The 19,493-nt window shown below is 43.6% G+C and overlaps 1 long non-coding RNA gene across 4 annotated transcripts in view; it reads left to right on the top strand.

Moving 5' to 3' along the window:
* LOC135282685 (uncharacterized) overlaps nucleotides 1-19,493 on the top strand; it is a 202,441-nt gene that overhangs the window by 116,073 nt on the left and 66,875 nt on the right. The window contains exon 3 of one of the 4 annotated variants that reach the window (XR_010348750.1): nucleotides 3,430-9,117. The exons of the other annotated variants lie outside the window; for them this stretch is intronic. This is a non-coding gene — a long non-coding RNA (uncharacterized LOC135282685). Of the gene's footprint in view, nucleotides 1-3,429; nucleotides 9,118-19,493 lie in introns of those variants that run through there. 4 annotated transcript variants of the gene reach the window in all.

The following is a 19,493-nucleotide window of genomic DNA, read 5'->3' on the forward strand; positions in this document are numbered from 1 at the left end:
GGCAGACCTTCTCCTTGCCACAGTCACATTGTCCTGGTGTGTGCTAATGACCTGGGGAATGGCTGTGCAACAGGGGAGAGCTCACTGTGAGTTCTACAATCGATGTTGGGGAAGAGGCCAGAGTGTTGCCTGATCCTTAAAAGACAACCTCTTGTGCCTGTAACCTCCCCAGGGCCCTGCTGCAACTCCACCAATTGCTCCAGAAAGAAAGCACAGGAAATATCTTCCTTAAGCACAGTTTGTTCTGCAGAGCTGCCATGAAGCCAGCCTGTGGGATTATGGAATTTCACTAGGGGGGAATCCTCAGGTGAATCCAGTGCTTGCCGTGCTGATTCCCTTGCACATTAGTCACTCCTGGATTCAAGAGTGGCCCCTTGAGGACAGTGACAATCTGTGCCAACTGAAGTGGTCCCTGGCACAAATCTCAGCATCCCATGCCATGTCTGATTGCTGTAGGTCAGGTATCTGTGCAACTGTACCCAACAGATGCCTTTGTGCACCCTGCTGTCCCTGCTGGTTTCCATCTGGATCAAAAGCTCCGAGGAGATTCCCCATAAAGCAAATACAAAAGCCACCCATGAAACACCCCTCTAGTCACATTTGCTCTCACACTTTGTGCTTACTCCAAGATGGAGAGGTTGAAATCATGTTGGCTCAGGGCTTCTTTCTGACAGCCTTATCAAGCCATTAAATGTATTTCTGGATTGCTACTGGTTCTCAGTTGAATGTTCAGGAGAGGAATTTGGAAAAAGGCTGGGAATCATTATGCTATCCTGTATTCCCAGAGCATCCTTCCCTGGCTTGCCCTGGCTTCCTGCAGGGCTGGATTGTTCTCCTGAGCAAGGCTCCATTCCCTCCCTGGGAGGAAGCTGCTCACACATGTGTGTGAGCCTGGGGGAAAGGCTGCATCCTCTTCTTCTCCCCTGCCTGGTGCACAAGCTGGATAAATAAATAAGCCTGCAGCCTCTCATAATAAAATATTGCTCCAGTTCTTCTGCTGAGTTATAACTTTGGGAGTCAGAGTAGCCTCTGTGAGTTCTGTGAGACCCGTGCAGCTGAGGCTGGCCACAGAGAGCTGTATTTTACATAGGTGAAGCTCCTACTGTAAATTGTACCACATTAACTGCTGAGCTCTTTGCTTCTAGGGTCTGTTTAGTATTTGGCAGCATTGGAAGGAATAGCAGCTGAGGATGGGAGTGGGAGCACTGTATGTCAGGTCAGCTAAAAGATCTGTGCTGCCTCAATTCTTAATACCAGCACAGCTGCAACTGCAACCTGGAGTCTATCTGAGTAAGATGATGTGATCAAACACCTTTAGTTAATTAGTGGCAGTGCCTTTACCATTCTCTGAATGTTGCATTTTATTGGACACCAATCAGGCTGTAATTTTATATGATCCTGGACTGCTTTTATTCTGTTAATTTCATGCCCATTATTGTCCATCTTCTTTATATCTAATGAAATGCTCACTTAGTAAAATTGATGAGCTTTTCTAGTCAGTTCTGCAAATCTGAGTGACTCCAGTTAAACCTAGGCTTCCTGGCAGTACTGACTCTGGTTTTATTGTCTGTTTCCATCTGGGAATGCATTTCAAGCTTACCAGTGTTGGATAAAGGGGACTGTAACAGATGCTCAGCATCCTTTGGCTGTCAGTGTAACCTTGGTCACATCATTTAACCTGTCTGTGCCTCACCAAACGCCTCATCTGTCACCATGCCATTTGTGTGTTGTGCTTTTGGAGGCAAAGCCTGTGTGTGCTGCAGTTGGGTTCCATCCCTGTTGCACTGCACAGGTGCCTCTTGTCACAAATATCATCAATAAATCCTGCTGGGGTGGCAGGAGAGTTACATCTGCCTGTGTGCACACAGCCCCTCACAGAGACACTGAAGTGCTGTCCCCTGTCCCTCGCTGGAACTGCTCCATTGTTCCCTGTTCGTTTTGTTCCCAGAGTTAACCGGGAGCTGTTAATTGCCCTGCAGGTGTGCTGGGTTGTCCCTGCAATGGGGGCACTGCTTGGCTCAGCACAGCCCCGTGCCAATGACCAGCAGGGCTCCTTTCCTCTGGCAGGGTGTCAGAAATGCTCTTTTCCAGCTGACTGTGTGGTCACAGCGCCCTGGTTGACATCCCTGGGTCATTCAGGACTGCATCCTGCTAGGGGCTGTCTCACTGGGGTGGCAAGGAACCGCTGGAGTCCTCTCCAGGAATGCAAATGCAGCACACAGCTGTGTTTCCACCACCTCAGAAAGGATCATCCCGTGCTAGCAAAAGCTTTCACAGGCCAGCAGGCAGGAAAAACGTTCACATCTTCTCAGGCAGAAAGCCATCAGTCGTGTGCTGGTGCTAATTAGCAAAACTCTGATTAAGTCATTGGAGCAGTGCCAGCTTGTACCAGATGAGGAGCTGGTCCATGTGGAGTTGGTGGATATGGCATGATGCAGTGTGGGCTGAGAGCACCCTGGGGATGTGGAGTGCTGAAAGTAGAACCCAGAGCAGCAGTCCCAGTACCAATTTAGTCTGGGCTTCTTTTCTGGTACTTTATTTATTTGCTTACTGTGTTTCTCTATCTACCTACCTCAATTTAAAATGAGAAATCTATCTATGTGTACACAATATATGCATTTCCCTACCTTCCAGGGGTACACTGAGGGTTGTCAAAGCCTGCAAGAGCCAGCAGTGTGTGGTTCAGCTGCTCACAGACATGCTGGCTGCCTTGGGAGTCCCCTCAGAGAGGAGGAGTATGGGCACTGTGCTCCAGTCCTAAGGGACCCAGTTAGGAAATAGCTTTGTTCCCCCTGCAGCTCTGGTGATTTATAGGAAATCCTTTTGATTTATAGGAAAATCAATCAAATACAGGCAAAACACGGTCATTAAGTTTCTGGGGACATTTGCAAGTCTTTTCAGCTCTGATCATAAGTGTATGTTCTTAATATAGAATCTTAACATTTCCAGCTATCCATCACAGGAGTTTTCCAGTTACCCCATACCCACACAGACACGTTATTCTGCTTCAGTGTCTGGAAATGTTTCTAGATTTAACAAGTGAATCATCATCTGTAGAAAGGCATGAGTTTACAGTGTCTGAAGTTTCTTGCATGAAACTTATATATGTATATCTGTCTCCATTTTTCCTTCTTAATCATTACTGATATCTACATTCAGGTATGGGAAGCTTAGGAGGAAAATTTCATGAGGTGTTATTTTTTGTCCTTGCAAGTTCTTTACAGAGATGTGTAGCAATATTAATTAAACAAAAGTAATCATTAAGATACTCTTAAAGCACAAAAGTTTGACCTATTTCTCTTCTTCCTCCTTTAGCCAAAGCCCACACAAATATACCTTTGATAATCACTCAGTGAAAACAGCACATTATAAATTTGAGCTTTTTTTAAAAATTGAGACTAATGTATGGCCCTCTGTTGTTCTCTCTAGTGGAGAAACCTGTCTTCAAAGAAGATGTGGACAAACATGGGGATCTAATAATTTTTCTGCTTTGATAGAAAATTTTCCTTCTCATGTACTGTTCAGTGTCAAAATACTGCTTTTATTGGGTACTTGCCTACCAGGACCTCTGATTTAAATGTCAGGCTAAACTGAGTTGGGGCATAATACTCTTCAGGCTGTGGAGTGAAAAGCCTATTGAGCAGCCAAAGTGTCAGTGACCACATTTGCCTTTCCCAAATAACCTGAGTATGTTCCCTCTTTCTGGGGTGAGATCCACAAGCAATGAGATTGCTCCTGCTTGAGCAGCCACTCTGTGAAGCTTCCTGAACTCTGGTCATTATGAGATCCTCAGTCTCACGCTGCCTGGCTCTGCAGGGTACAGCTGCCTAATCTGCATGCACAGGATTGCCTTTCCTTGTCATTTAGATGGTGAAGCCTCTGGGATGAAATGCAGAAGCTCTGTAGTAGTGCTGAGAGGTTACTTGGCTGCAAAAAAAAAAAAAAAAAGAACAAAACCAGAAAGTCTGAGTGCATTGAAAAGATGGAGTGTTGTAAGAGAACAAATGCCTGATCATGTGGCATGATGGAAGAACTGTGATAGTTTGTCACCATGTCTCTGGGGATTGCTCTGGTTTTCCTTCTCAAGAAAATGAGGATTTCAAATGCTTCATTTGCAGTTTTGTGCAATTTCTATCAAAGACAAGAGCCTTCATTCAGTGTTGTATTGTCATGCTGGAAGAATGTTGGTGGCTTTGAGTCTGCCATAGACTGAAATGATGTTTGGGGTCTTTTTCCCAAGATGGATCCCAGCCAATTATTTGACACAGTGAAGGTTCAGCAGATGTGTAAATGCTCCTGAGTGTTCACAAACAGTTTAAGAGACTCTGCTGCAGTGAGAGGGGGATGGGAATAATAAAATTTGCATATTTGAACTGTTTCTTAGTGTACTTGTTGCCATCACATCTCTGGAATAAGAAATCAGAGCTTGGAAGCACAATTTATTCAGGGCTATGGGAATATCAGCTTAGGGTTGTAAGGCTGAAGGCATCACTGCTTGGAGAGGTGTAATGGAAAGTGCTCTGGGAATGGATTCAGCAGCTGAAGAGCCCTTGGATGCAATGAAGATAAAGGTGTAGAGAGACAAATCAGTGACCTTTCAGGGAATTGCCTTTCCAAATCATCTGTGAAATCATCAAAATGACAGTTCCCATCTTCAAGTCAGCTGGTGCTTGAGCATTATGGAAAGCTTGAGATGGAGATTCCTTGTTTGGCTCATTCAGGAGGGAGGATGGCTCACTGCAGCCTGTGGTATCTGTGGCAGTCAAGGACAGGTCTACATGTGCCATATAAAATGAAATCCAAAGCCTGGGGTTTTAGGTAGGCACTGCAATAGAGCAGAATTCCATTGTAGGCCCTGGTATCCCCTCACTGCTTGTGTTGAGGGATGGTTCTCTTTGTCAGCCAGCACGTGTTTGCTCAAAAATGGGCTGTTCAACCTGTGAGCCCCAGAGCTGCATCTGTCCTCTGTGGAGTGTGCTGGAGGGAGGGAATGATCTGAGCAGTGCAGGGGACAGGAAGAAATGGGGCTTGCAGGTGTAAGTGTGCAGCCTCACAAGGAGCACACGTGGCTGGCACATCTGCAGCCACAGGACCATCCCTCACTTCCATGTCTTGGGAACTGACTGCATTCATTGAGGTTTTGCTGCACTGGTTTGATAATACCACTGAATTTCTATGTTGGTGGTAATTTTTTTTCCCCCTCTTTCTCCTCTGGCAATTAAACAAACCGATTTTCCTCATCCTCTATTTTTTTAAACAATGAGTTGGAGTTCTGCTCTGTGGAGCTCTATTTCTTTTTTCCATGCTGTTCTCTGTGATGAGTGTGGTGGGAGCATTTGTCTCTCCCAGCTGCCTTCGTTGTGGCCAGCTGCAGAACAATTGGTGAAACACCATCTGGCTGTCCCTAATTTTCACCAGCTGTAGGTGTAATCAGCAGGATGATTGCAAAGCCCCTCTTCCTTCCATACAAAAACCCTGGAATGCAAATGCAGCGATGCATGGATGTGTAATGGGAGATGGAAAACATGCCTTGGTTTTCAGAGGGGTACAAGACCTGCATGATGTTATTTTTGTACCAGTGTAAAAGCATCTGGGTCAGGCTGTACCTGGTGGAGGAGCTGCTGGTGTTCAGCTGCTGCAGCTTCTCTGGGGTTGGTTTTTCTCAGTGCAGGTGAGCTGGGGCACAGGCACAGGGAGGTTTGCTGTTTGTGCCTCCTCCTGCTCACACAGAGAGCTCCCTTTCTGCAAGCCGTTGCCTGTTCAGATGTGTTTAGATTTTTTTAATCTCTTAAATCAGTGAAAGTTTTCCGAAGTGTGAAGCCAGTCAGGACTTGACGTGTTACCCCACGTGGAAGGCAGCAAGACAATGGTTAATTTCTGTTTGTTTTGACTCAGTGAAGTGTCAGGATTAAGCCCTGCCTGTGGTACTCTGCCCACCCACGTTAGGTGTGATATTGCAGCACCTGCAGCTCCCTGTGCCTCAGCTGCTCAATCATTCAGTGACCCAGACCTTCCAGAACAGCCAGAACTGGAAGGTTTCTCTCCCTGGCTTTTATCCAGCAATTCACCTGGGTTTTAGCTGGTGTGTCTGTGTTTTCCAGAACTAACCACTGGTGTAATGACCTCCTGCTCCTGCTGGCCCAGAAAATCAGGCAGGGCATTCCCAGAGGTCTGAGGTCCTGCTGGATGGGGACCGAGGGCTTCTCTTGGCCTGGTGGAACACTGTGTGACCAAGCTGTGCTGGAGTTCCTCAAAGCCATGTCTGCTGTAAGCCTCTGGAGCAGAGGCTCCTGCAATGTTGTGTTTGAATTATTTAAGTAGTGCAAAGTAAAAGAGCTAATGAAGCACCCTAATCGTAGATTGTAGGGCTAAGGATTATGATAAACCTGCACAGAGGTGTAGAGGAGTAACAGTAGGTAAGGAGGATTATTCAAAGCAGATAGCATTTATCATCTGTTATTATGCCACTGTAATTAATTTTTTTTTTAGTTAAAACAATCAGTACTCATATTTTTTCACATCTTCCAAAAATCATTGCATTGGTTAAAAAAAAAAAAAAAAAGTTTTTCTCCTATGGGACTGAAATTAATATTGACCAGGAGGGAATTGCAGATACTTCAGTCTTCAAAATCTGTGCCAGGATGACTCCTTGGTTAAACCCATCCTGCTCACAGGCTAGAGATGGAAGCTTGTATGGCAAGCAACAGTTAACATATTGATTAATGTTATATGAAAAAAAAACAGTGTTTTGAGGATAAAATAAAAAGCAAGATAAGGGTATGTGTCTGAGTTTGGTAAGAACAATGTTAATTTAAAAGAACACATAAAGACAAAAAGGTGTTCCATAGAAAGTGATCAATTCTACTCATATCAAGACTATTAATCTTGCTACTGGTTCAAAGCAAAAACAATTGTCAGAAGAGCCAAACCAAACAACAAAAAATATCCTCCATTGTGCCTAACAGAAATAGCTCAAAAGCTCTTCAGTGGAATTTAAATTTCTGATTAATTAGACTGCAGTGTTAATTAGTGCCAGTGGTCCTGAGACAAATCTGGTAATTAGTGAGTTGCATATCCAGTGGGGAAGCCCAGCAGAACACCTGCTTCTGAGTGGCAAAATGGAAGCAAATGGAAGATTTGCAGAGTTGTTGCACCCCTGTTAATTTTCCTCGTTCTGTGGCTTGTACTGCAGCCATCTGTATGCAAGTTTGAGTTTGTGAGCAATATCTCTGAAATGATAAAAAACCATGATCTTTTGTTAGGCTGGTAGTGCTGGGCAGGTATTGCCTAGTTAATGTGAAGAGGGTAACTATGGATCTGGAACATATTATTCCCAGTTGTTTAGGCTACAGTAATTAAGTCAATCAGGCTTGGGTAACTGGATTAACAGCACCTCAGGCTCTCAAGACAAATGTGTGTAAACCTCACACCCCAAACTGAATCTGATCTACAAAGGTTTAAATCAAAAAATAAGCACGTGAATTCTCTTAAAATCATGTTGGATCACGTGAGGTTCCTCCTGGTTTTCACCACTGTGACTGAGTGGGTGTTGGCAGCTCCTGCTCACCTCTGATGAGAACAGAACTAACCACAAACCTGTCAAAGGCAGGTCTCATTCCTGAGACTGTTGTCTCTAAGAACTCCCTGTGTGGTTTTTCATGTTCATACCAATACTGATAAATGAGGAGTTGTTTCTTAATTAAACCCCTTTGTGTTTTGGCAATTTTTTGTTCCCCTTCTGAGAAGGGGTTTATCTTTGACTCTGTTAAGTTACAGAAACAGACATTACAAATCTTAGGCTTAGTAGAATGGTGTGAAGCAATAGCTGGTGTCTGCTGCATTAGGGGAGGGTGTTTGAACACAGCTCTGAGCACTAATTAGTTGCTCTAGGAGCAGAGAAATACCATCTTCATTCCTACCAAAGGTTTTATGTTAAGCACAGAAACTTTTGTACCCTGATCAGATGCACTGTCTGCTTGGAGTTAATGGCCTTTTTTTTCTTGAACAACAGGCACATCCAGGATTAAGATTTCAGTTGGCCTTAATTAAGGGTGTCATTGGTCGAATAAAAAATGCAGGGCTGGAAACGTCCAGGTGCCTTTTGGGGCAGGGCTCATCCACGTTAAATGCCACAGGTTCCTCTGGATAATGATCTCCTGCAGTATGAAGCATTGTCAGCTGCAGGAAAGGCTGTAAGAAAGCTGAGGCTCAGAGCAATTTGCTCCATGTGAATCTGACACTTGGTGTTGACACAGCTCAGCTCCGATTAAGGTCAAGAGGCAGAAAGTTTGTGTCAGCGTGGAGTGGTGCTGAAAACCAGAGCTTCAGAAGTACCAGAGAAGAAGGAAATGTTGCTAAGGAAATGGGCTTATTTAATACTCTGTTTCTCTATCAGCCTGTTCCCCATCAACTTGGATGTGGGCATTCTTAATTTGATACAAATAGAGAGGCAAAATGCATCCCCTGGCCATGAGCCAAGCAGACTCAGCAGAATCTTGAAAGAAAAATAAAGCACCAATCAAGTTAGCAAATAAAAGTGGAGATTTGTGTGTTTCCTCTGAGAACAGTTGATGGTTTTTAAAAAGTCTTTTGATCAGAAACCTTAAAATTTCCTCTCAGCCAGGAAAAATGTTCCATGGCAATAGTTTGATCTCTGTAATTTCCTCCCCCCACTGCCCCCCCCAGGAGAACTCAATCTAGTTTTATAATATTTTTTTACAAGCAAATAAAAATACCATGTAAGACACGAGTTAAAATACTGTGGCAAACAACCAGGGTATAGGCCAGGATGTCATTCTCTTAGTGCCTTAATCCTTTTGGGGATGGGCATTTATCTAAGCAACAATAGGAGAAAATGTGGGCAGTGTGTTAGCTGGGGCTGATATCTCTTGCTGGACCCATGGATCTCATTATAGGAGAGGAAAATGCAGTTTGAGGCATTCAGGCCCATCCTTTTTCCTGAAACACAAGCCAGTTCAGTATTCATGGGCCATCATGTGGAGGTGAGAGTGGACTCTGAATCTGTGCTTTATTTTAGCCTGGTAAACAGATGTAGAAATGCTGAAGGCAGTCCTGGACACCAACTTAGCTACAGTCTGGTCAGATTGGTGCTGTCAGGTCTTGGGGCTGGATGGAGCCATGCAGCTGAGGCTGGAGGTCTCCAGCATGAAGTCACCTCATCTCTGTCCCCATGGGCCAATGCTCTGTGTTTCTGCAGAGGCAAAGTGCTCAGCAAGAGCTCACAGCAGAGCCTGCACCACGGCTCCTCAGCAGGCTCTGCTCTCAGCTGGGCTGGGTACCTGGCTGCAGTTTAGCTAAATGCACCTCCACAGAGCAGCTGTAATCACAAAATCTATAACTGTATGGAAATCAGACTGGAGTGCAGAGACCTTGTGGACTTGCAGTCTATCACAATGACCTCTCCAGGTCGATAAATGCTGTGAACAGGAAGCCAATTCCATCCTTTCTAACCTAGCTCAGCTTGGAGAAAGGGCAAATGCTAAGGTGAGGTGTAAACAGTGCCCTGATGATGGGCATGATCAAAGTGCCCACATGCAAGGGCTTGGGGTTAAAATGTCTCAGAGTCATTTAGCCTTGTTAACAGGGTTGTCCTGGAGCTGCCTAGGTAGATGACAAAACTGAGGTTTTTCTGAAGGTTTCTAGATTCGCTGGAGGCCTTCAGCCTTTTGGGTGTTACCTAAGCTCAGAAGGAAGATCAAGTAAATCATTAACTTTATGGAAATGATGCCAAGGCTTTTGTTGGTGCTCCCTGCTCAACCTCAATATGTAGAAAAAAACCAAAATGTCTCTTAATTTCTGGGAGACTACAGAAAAAAAATCCCAGTACTTGGAATCCTCTTTTGCTTTAAGGAAACTTGTAACAGATTCTTTAACATAGACATGGGATTGAGAATTCTCCTTTAATGTTCTTGCCAAGGAAGGTTTCCACAGCAATGAAATATGCCACAGTCAGTGATAGCTCAGCTGAAAAAAATTGGCCAGTTAAGGAGAGGCTCAGCATATGTGCCCCTTTGCACCACCTTAAATCACTCTTACACTCTGAATTGTGTATTCCTGATAAATCTGTCCAACGTTGCTAGGTTTGAAATGTGTGGAATTAATACATCCTTATGGGATGTGTTCCAGCTGAATCCAGCCTTGTGTAATTCATGGCACTGGAAGTGGCCCAAAGTGACACTTCTTCCTTTGTTATTTTGCTTTTCTTAAAATTATACAAAAGGGCAATTGCTATGCAAAGAACCTGTGAGAGCTATCAACACTGGAAATACCTGGCACTGTAAATAAATTTGTAGTGTTTGTGGCTTATCTCAAATCATACTGTAAACTGATCAGAGAAGAGGCTCTGAATTAAAATGGATGAAAAATGAAACCAAAGCCTTTGTTTTCATTTACACGGGTCATGAGCTGCTGATGTGTGAACAGCTCCAAGAGGATAACTAATGAAAAGACACCCTTACTTGGTGTTAAAATGAATTCCCCAAACTCTCTTGTCCTTGGTGTCTCTTCCCAGAATCACCTGTAGCTTCCTGAGCCAATTCAGATGCACCCCTGAGTGAAAGGAAAAGAAAATAAACTGGAGGAAATGAAACTTCCACAGGCAGTTTGTGAGTTGAGAGCTGTCTGTGTGTGCAAGCAGTCAGTGAATGTACTCAGAAACAGGGCTGAGATCAGTCTCTCAGGGAAAAAAATCCATGTTGCTAACATGTTAATGAAAACATTTTCTAATTAGCTAGGTACTCTAGATGATATAATGTATATTTTATATTGGTATGAGACCTGTACGGGCCATGGCAGGACCCAGGGGAGCCCTTGGGGCAGGGAGGTGATGGCATTGGGGTTCTGCAGCCTGGGCTCAGCCCTGCTTTGGAGACCTCTCCCCAAACCCTGACAGGTTGCTGTAGCTTTCAATTCCCCATGGTGCAGAGTTCTGAGAGCTGAAATACCTGCCTGGTGATAAATACTCCTAATAACAGATCACTTGAATGCCTGTGGTTTCTGGCTAGGTCATTTGGAAGCAAAACTCTGGGCTGGTGGGGCACCCTGGTGATGAAACAAACCTATTAGTGCTTTAATTAAGTGTAGAGGGCTGGATTTGCTTGACTGGGGGACTCTGGAAGGGATCCAGCTCTGTCAGCCCTGGACTCCACTAATTGCCCTAATGCAGGGAGTAATTTGGAGAGGTTCTATGGAAGTTTTTCCACCAGAAAAAAATCTCTCCATTGGGAAAAGAGATCTTGATTCAAGAGCAGAGAGCATCTACAGCTGTAGGTCTGACTGCCCTGGGAGAAGAGGGGCTCCTTCCCCAGGACACTGCACAGAGCTGAGCCATCCAGCCCAGGCTGGGCTGCAGATTCACCTTTGCTGAGCCCAGGGTGCTGCCCTGGGGCTGGGCACTGCTGCTGCTGGGGCACAGCCCTCTGCTGCCTGGGCGAGGAAACATGCTTTGCTAGAAAATTTTGGTGATGTAGGGTTATTTTTTTTTTAATTTGGTTTATTTTTATGGATTTTGTTTGGTTGGTTTTTTGGTTTTTTGGGGTTTTTGTTTCTAGAAAAAGTGATTATTCCAGTTCAGCATTTGTGCTCACAAGCTTCTTTCACGTTCCAGTCTAATGGTCCCTTTTCAGACAGAGGCATGCCTTGCTTTTACTTTGGGAAATCTGCTTGTCACTTCATTAGACCACTTACAGCTGAGTGACAGGGAATTTAATTTTCTCCCTTTCTTTGCTGCTGTTGAAGAATTCTCCCCCATCTCTCGTGTCGCCCTGTCACACTGGGATGATGTTTGTGGAACAGAGCTGCCGTGGCACAGCCTCTCAGCTCACAGCTAATCAGCCTTCTCTTATTCTGCCTTGGTGTCACCCAGTCTTGCTTTCTGTGTTACAAAATCCTTGACTCATCTCTTGCTTAAACAGCTTCATGATTTGACACCTGGCTTTCAAATCCTCCTGGCAGGGCCAAGAACATGGGCACAATGAGAGAAATTTGCTCTGTATCCATTGGTTCCAGCATCTGAAGTTTCAGGTTCAGTGCCAGCTAGATTGAGCAAATAGCTCCTGGTGCCTCCTGGCCAGGCTTCTCCCTTCCCATCCTCACTTACCCCTGCACTGGAACAGAAAAGTTTCATTTCTATTTTTTTCTCCTCCACTCCCCTTTCTCCCCCACCCCTGTGATCCATTCCTTCCTTTATCTATGAAATCAATGAACTCCAGTCAGAGACTTTTCTTATCTCTCGGCAGTTCCAGAAACTGCCCTTGAAATGCTAGAATCTGAGAAGAGAGTGTAGCAGAGCATCTGGAAAACTTATCTTCCACAACTTTGTATCACTGCTGTATTGCAATTTTCTGCCTCTGTACTCTAGCTGACCTATACATATAATAGAAAACTTTCTCCTATATTTCTCATAGTCAAAAGTTGTCTTATCTTCAAGGAAGAAGAAAATAGGTTCATTACTCAGAGAAAGACAAGGAGATGTCACCCCATGGTAGGGTTTTTTGAGTGCTTTGTTTGGGTTTTATAAGTGGCCACTTACTGAACTAAAAATTGCAGGGAAAAAAAAAAGCACAGCAGCTTTTCCCATTACTATTTTTTTTTCTAATTAATCCTGCCCATTCAAGCTTTATCTGCTTTGCTCATGCAGAGTTTGCTTTTATAGCTTAAAAAAAGGGCTGGGGGGGAGGTGTGAATACCCTCCTCTGCTAATGCACTATGATTGCTTTTTCCCCCCACTGTTGGAAGGCTTTTAGAAGCACCAGGGCTCTTAATTTTTCATGTGACACTGCTTCCCCACTGCTCTGGGTCATTCAGCTTGGTAAACATTTTTCCTGAAGGATTGCACTTCCTTTGATGCACAAGGTGATGAGCTGAAAGTTCCAGCCACTGTGATTGCTTTTGATGAAGACATAATTAAGACAGGCTAATTTGTGTGAGTGTGTGTGTTTTTAATAGCTTCTGAATCAGCCCGGTGGAAGTGAAGGGTTCCCAATGCTGATCACTGCAAACCAATCATGTTGGAGAGAAGGAATTCCCTGTGGTGGGGGATACATGGCTTGGCTTTAGCTTGGCTGGGTGATTCCAAGTCAGCCTCTGTGGTAGCTGAGTTTGTGGGCATTTTTATGGATAAAATTATCATGCTGCTCTGCTGCCCATGTTCTCTGCACAGCCAAAGGTTTTTTTCATCCTTGTTAATTTGGGGTTGGTCTGGATTGTCAAGTTTTGGTAATGTAATAGGATTTGATTCTGTTTTATTTGGAAAATGGGGTGCTGTGTGAGTAACTGTGCATGGTCCTTCCTGCTGCAGCAGTTTCTTTCTCACCAGCACATTTCTCTTCTAGAAAAAGCAGCTTTATCAGAATACAACTTCGCAGTATGTGGCAGTTGGGTGAAACTAGATTTTGGAAGAAAAATGAAGCTGGAGTATCTGAAGAGGATCAGCTTTTAGAGCTGGGAAGTTCTGGAGGAGACCTGATACTGGCATCAATTATTTTCATGATTTTTCAGCTAAAATGAAGCAAAGTGTCTTTAAAAATGCCCATGAAATTAAGTTTTTAGAAGAATTATTATGGCTTGGAAGAGAAACTACACTCCAAGAGCATTTCTTCTGGAACAGAAATTCCAATTTTAGCTAATATTTGTGATACAGAAGAATAGTACCTATCTCTTTGATGTGCTATGCACTCATAAATGAGTGCCTATAACACCTCAGAGTTGAATAGGTCCATGTAAGTGCTATTATTGTTTATTGCTATTTAGCATTAGTGGATTTAGATCTCTCAGAAATTCGATTAAAGCAGAAATAGTGATATTCAGGCCTTCATGTTCCTATTTGTCTTTCAGTGGGTTTTATTTCATTACCTTTGAGACTACTTAGGGAATGATTTCTGACCCTCCCTGGGTAATTTTCTAATCTGTTAATGCTAAAATATCTTGGAGAGTCCAGATCTCAGGCTATTTTTCTTCCCCTAAATGTTTCTTGGAGCCATTTAAAAACCTTTGGAAAGTATAACAACAAAAGCCAGGCAGTGTAAGTATGCATGACTTTAAATTATATAAACCCTAATTCTGTGACAGACAAATCCCTCTTGGTATGCAGCATCATTCCCCCCTCTGCAGCTTCCCTGGCTAAAGCTGTCAGGGCAAAGTGCATCTCAAAGCTGAAATGTCTCAGTGTCAGAGCAGTGCTGCTCTGTCATTGCTCTTCAAAGCTTAATGTGATATTTAGAGGTGAGATTGAAGAGATGCAGCATCCCTGCAGCTGCCTCTCTTATAAACAGCTCAGATCCTGAGGGCCTTGTGATGGTGCCATCTCCAAGGTGCTGAATAAAAAATATCCCTGGCTCCAGCTGGAATGCAGTGGTTTGTTTCAGAAGTGCCCTGCTGAAGGTTCCCAGCCTGTTTCAGCCAGATGACAGCTGTGACACGTGCCTGTGCTCCATCCTGGAGCTGCACCTTCCAGCTGCACTGCAGGCATTCCCTCAGGAGCTGGGGAGGCTCGGCCCTGTGCTGCTGGGGAAAGCTGGGCTGAGGAAATTACTTGGCACAATCTGAAAGCAGAGCTCTCTCTGATCTGATTGTACAGATCCAAGCCCAGCTTTGGAGTAATTGCATTTTCAGACTGTTCAAGCCTTCCTTCCGGTGTTGATCATGTTGTTGCTCCATTGCCTTCTAAATGGTGTAGCTGTAGAGACAACCTTTGAGCTGATTTGGAAAGGATGCAGGGAGAGATGAAGTTTGGGAGTGACATTCATTAAATAATGCCCAGCTCTAATTGTGTCTTCTGCAAGGAGGCTGGAGCTGGCAGATGTGTGTCTGTGGTGGTGAGGGCTGTGCTGGAAGGTTTATACCTGTCAGAGCCAGAGACACCCTGCTGAATGGACACTGCTTCCCTTTGCTCTGGATGTAGCTGATGAAAAGGCAAGGAGATGAGAGCTGTGTTTCTCCAGCCTGGCTAGATGCCTTTCAGCAGAAATGTTTCATTCTGTGAGTTAAAGGTTCTTGACTAATCACTGCTCTTCACAGAATAGCTCTGGGAGTGTTTCCTAGGCATTTCCCTTTAGTGAACTCATTTTTCTCATCTCTGTTATGGAGCTACTGAGCTGGGAGACTCCTTAAAGAATAACTTTGTCCTCTTGGTTGTGATAAGGAGAAATTGGGGTGTTGTTAATGTTTGTGTCCACCTGGTCCTGGTCCTCAGAAGGAAGTGAAAACACGGAGCAGCCAAACTGTAATTTCCCTGGGCAAGGCAGCAATGTTTCCAAACCATAACTGTTCTGCTTTCAGGGACAAAGGTTCAGCTTCTGAGCTGGAATAGGAAGCAGAAATTTCCACTTGAAAATAAAGATATATACAGTTGTACTTGTTTTTCTCCAGAACCTTCTTATATCACTTTCTTCTCAAGTGATAGCCTTTTTTCTAAAAGATAACTTCTTCACCTTAAGCTCTGTTTACTTTTCTCTTCTTTGAAATTCTCTTGCTTTCTATTCATTGCTGTTGTTTCCCAACTCCTGTCCTATGTTAAATGATCTAAGACAAAAAAATTTGGGGTTGTCTTTGGTGGTGAAAAATGAAATCAGAATTGTCTAAATTATAGTCATATCCCTTCCTTCCCCTTTCCACAAGAAGCTGTATTTCCCCCCACATTGACGTCTACAGGCTTGGTGGATTTGAATAAGAGGAAATCTATGGATAGTAGGAAGGTGGAAGAAGATGCTTGGTTAATTCAAATTGGAACCTTCCTCTACATCTTTAATGCTTTAAGCCTCTCTGAAATATGTGTTCGTATTAAATAATTTGATGGGTAGAACATTGAAAATCCACTGTTAAAACTCCCTGAGAGGTATCACCCTCCTGTGCAGAAGGCAAGTTGTGCTGATGCTTTACACAGGCTGAACTATTCTCACTGCAAGCCACAGTCACAGGTGATAAATGATCCTGCAAAGGCTGAACTTTTGTGTGAGTGCATTATCTGCCACCAGCTTCTGGGTTCAAAGCTTCTCCAACACGCACACTTTTTCCTTTACCTGCAAAATAGGTTTGGGGTTTTTTTGTGGAGCTGCTTGTTCTTTCAGACAGTGTCTTCTCATGCCCTTTCCCCCTGGCTTAAGGAGCCATGTGTCAAACAAGGGACTGTGACCTTGCACAGTGCAGAAAGCAGTGGGTCCTGTCAGCAGGAACTGTCCTGTGTGTGACTGGCTTTGCACTGTGCTCCTCACCCTTCTCCACCATTGGGATGCTGGTGCAACAGCCTCCCAGGAGGATTCCAAGAGGTTGAATATTATAAAAATGAAGTAAATAGCATCAGTTAAAAGTTAAACTGCACAACAGTTCAAACTGTAAAATATTAGAGGGTGATTGTAACATGATAAACTAGTTTAGTGATAAATCACAAGGCAAAGTGCTGATTGTGAACAGGGGGCATTTCATCAAAGCTGATCATTGCCGAGGATAACTCAGAGGCCTTTTTAATAAATGTGTGTGTGATGTGAAGCAATGTGTAAAGTGGTGGTGGCAGGGGGCTGGGATCCTGGCAGGTGTGCTGCTCATTTTGTAGGTGCAGCACAAGGAGCACCCCAGAGCTGAGCAGCTGTGTCTGGATTTGAGCAGGACAATCTGGTGACAGATTTAATACTCCCTGAACAGCTCAGAGGTTTGTGATGGTGGGATCCCCTTCTGAGGTTGGTGTCCTAGTGTCACACTCTGGGTAAACTTTGCTGGAATAGGTTCTTGCCAGGTGGCTGTGCCCCCCTCCCTCTGCCTGGCCTGGTGATGCAATGCAAATCAGACACTCCTGTCCACAGGGATGATGAACTCTCCCTTTAACTTGACCAGCTGGACACGTGCTAAGTAAATCTTGCCAGTATTAACGAGGTCTTTAAGGGTGTGAGTCCCAGCTAACTCTTACAATCTGTCATTGCACCTTTAAATCTTCATCAGAACTGAGCACTGAGCCTTCCCAGGACTGTATTAATTGGATTTCATGCTACTGGGAAGGTGTGTGGTTTGTGCATTGCATAGCAATTGCAGGCACAGCCGCTGAAGATTTTAGTACTCCTTGCTTAATTCCTCCAAAACTGCCATTGCTCTTGAAACTTTTAATAACCAGCAACTTACCTTTTGTGAATCAGTGATTTGAAAGAGTAAACAGAAGTGGAATAGGTTTTCAGCTAATGCAAGTCACCTATGGTTTTGGCTGACTCTGTCAAACTATGTTTCTTTCTTTAACCTTTGGATGATTTTCTTTGCCAAGGGACTGCCTGGCACCATGGTGGCCTTAGGTCCATAAAACAAAGTAAGCATAACTTATGCATCTGAAAACTGTCATCTTTAATCTCGATTTCCAGAGTGCATTGCTGACCAAACTGTAATTTTAAAAGCTTTATTCCCCCTTTTAATGTTGAAGAGGTCTAGTCAGAAAATAGTGGAGAACAAAACCGTTTTTCAGCCCAGATGAAGTGCATAAAAATTATAAATTGATTTTTATAGTGCTTGTTGAACTTGCTTGCTCAATAATAAATTATTCCAGTTATAATGTAACCAATGCATTCCTTGTAACTACCTACTCTCTGAACAGTGACAGCCTACAACTTGTATTAATATAAACCATATTGAGCAACCAGCAGATCATATGCAGTGTTTCAATGCAACATCAGCACTGAAATCATGATAAAATACTTCTGGGTGTCAGGCTGGCTGTGACAGGGAGCTGGTAATTTGGTCTGGTCTTCAGGAGCTACAGTGCAGTTAATAGGGGGGAAAAAAGAGTTCACTGGCAATAAAGGGCTGAGTGGCACTTTATTTGTCTGTTCAAATCAAGTATCAGATGCCAATTAAAAGGGTCTCCTGCAGTCACTAATTAAGCAGCACTGAGGGATTGATTAGCCATTTACCAATGACTGTCAGTACAGATGCATTTGTTCTATTATCCCAGCACGTACTCCAGGGAATCGACCAGGTTCTATTAATGAGCCTGAGCAGGTTCATGTGATCAGCACAGGACTCTGGCATTTCATTTGTTTTAATATACAAACCATTAATTTTATTGACTGGCCTGTGCTCTCCAGTCATGGATATGCTTTCTATTTGCCTTCAAAAATGACTCTCCAAAAGGAGAGGAGCCGTCCCAGAAAATGAGCAAGGGCCAAGTTCTTGTGTGTTCCACTGGCTCCAACACTGCAACACTCCATCATTCCCACTGCTTTTTTGGGGCAGGTGAAAATAGAAATGAAGAAACTCGTGGTGAAAAATATGATTTTGAAAGGCCCAAGCTGGAGGTCAGTGTTGTCCATCTGTAGCTTTGCTCCAGCCTGAATTTCTGTAGCAGGATTTTGGGCAGTTGGCCCTGCCCTGGCCTTGGCAGCACCTCCGCTGGAAGGTGAAGATCCTGAAATGCCAAAGACTTCTTGGATTTTCAGTGCCTCCATTTGCCTCACAAATGTTTAGGTGATGACTACATTTTGAAACAGGAAAATACTTTCCCCACTGTTTATCTTGAAAGTCACCTTTTCGTTTTTGCTCAATTTGAAGAAACCACTTCTTTTGTGTCAGAATTTCCCACATTGTGGTAATGCTTGGCCAATATTCCTGCCTCACCCTGTTAAGTTTTTCTGATGGAGCTCCAAATGCAGCTTCCGCAGGAGATATTCAGGTTCTGAGTCACCTGTGAACATTTCCATGTCTATGCTTAGAGCTGGTGAGCAACGAAATCTCTTGGGAAATAGATGTGAGAGGCCAGCTGAAGCCCAAGGATTTTAAAGGCAGATTGGGTCTTTCTGTGGCAAGGTGAGTGGTTTTGCTTCTATACCTTCAGTGGCAGGTTTTCTGCCTGACTTCAGTAGGAGATTTGATGCATCTTAGAAAAGGAAGGAGTTCAACATAGGTGGAATACACTGCCTTTATTTTCAGAATTCAAAGTCTGTTTGATATTAAAATGCAAATAAGCAAGAAAACAAAAATCTCCTCAGAAACCATGATGCCTTATTCAAGATGCTGCCATTTGATGCCTATTCCTGACTTCATCCCAGTTTTAGTAATTTATGAAACACTTTCCTATTTCTGGTTTAATGTTTGGGGAAATTAGATTTGCAATGAAAGATAGTAGGAGGAAATATTTCTTAAATTTGCTAGTTGAAAGAAATACCCTTAATCTCCCTTCTTATTAGTACTAAAGGAGCTTTCAGAGAATAATGAAGCTATTGCACTAAGCCTCTTAATTCTTTCCTTTAGTAATTTCTTCTGTTTTTCATTTGCTTTTTTTTTATTCTTCTGATACTCATTTTTATAAAAAATTATAAAAATTGATTGCTGCTGATTCATTGCATTCCTCAGCCCCAAATTCTCTTTTCCTCTGCAGTTTCCACCTTCTTTCCCTCACTCCAGCATTCTGCATTTACTAATCTTTTCCCCTACTTCTCCCTATCTCTTTTTAAAATCTCATTAATCTTTTTCCCTGTCGTCTCCCTCCTCCCTTTATTTTGGTT

This window comes from Passer domesticus, chromosome 17 (assembly GCF_036417665.1).
Source record: "Passer domesticus isolate bPasDom1 chromosome 17, bPasDom1.hap1, whole genome shotgun sequence".
Lineage (NCBI taxonomy): Eukaryota > Metazoa > Chordata > Aves > Passeriformes > Passeridae > Passer > Passer domesticus.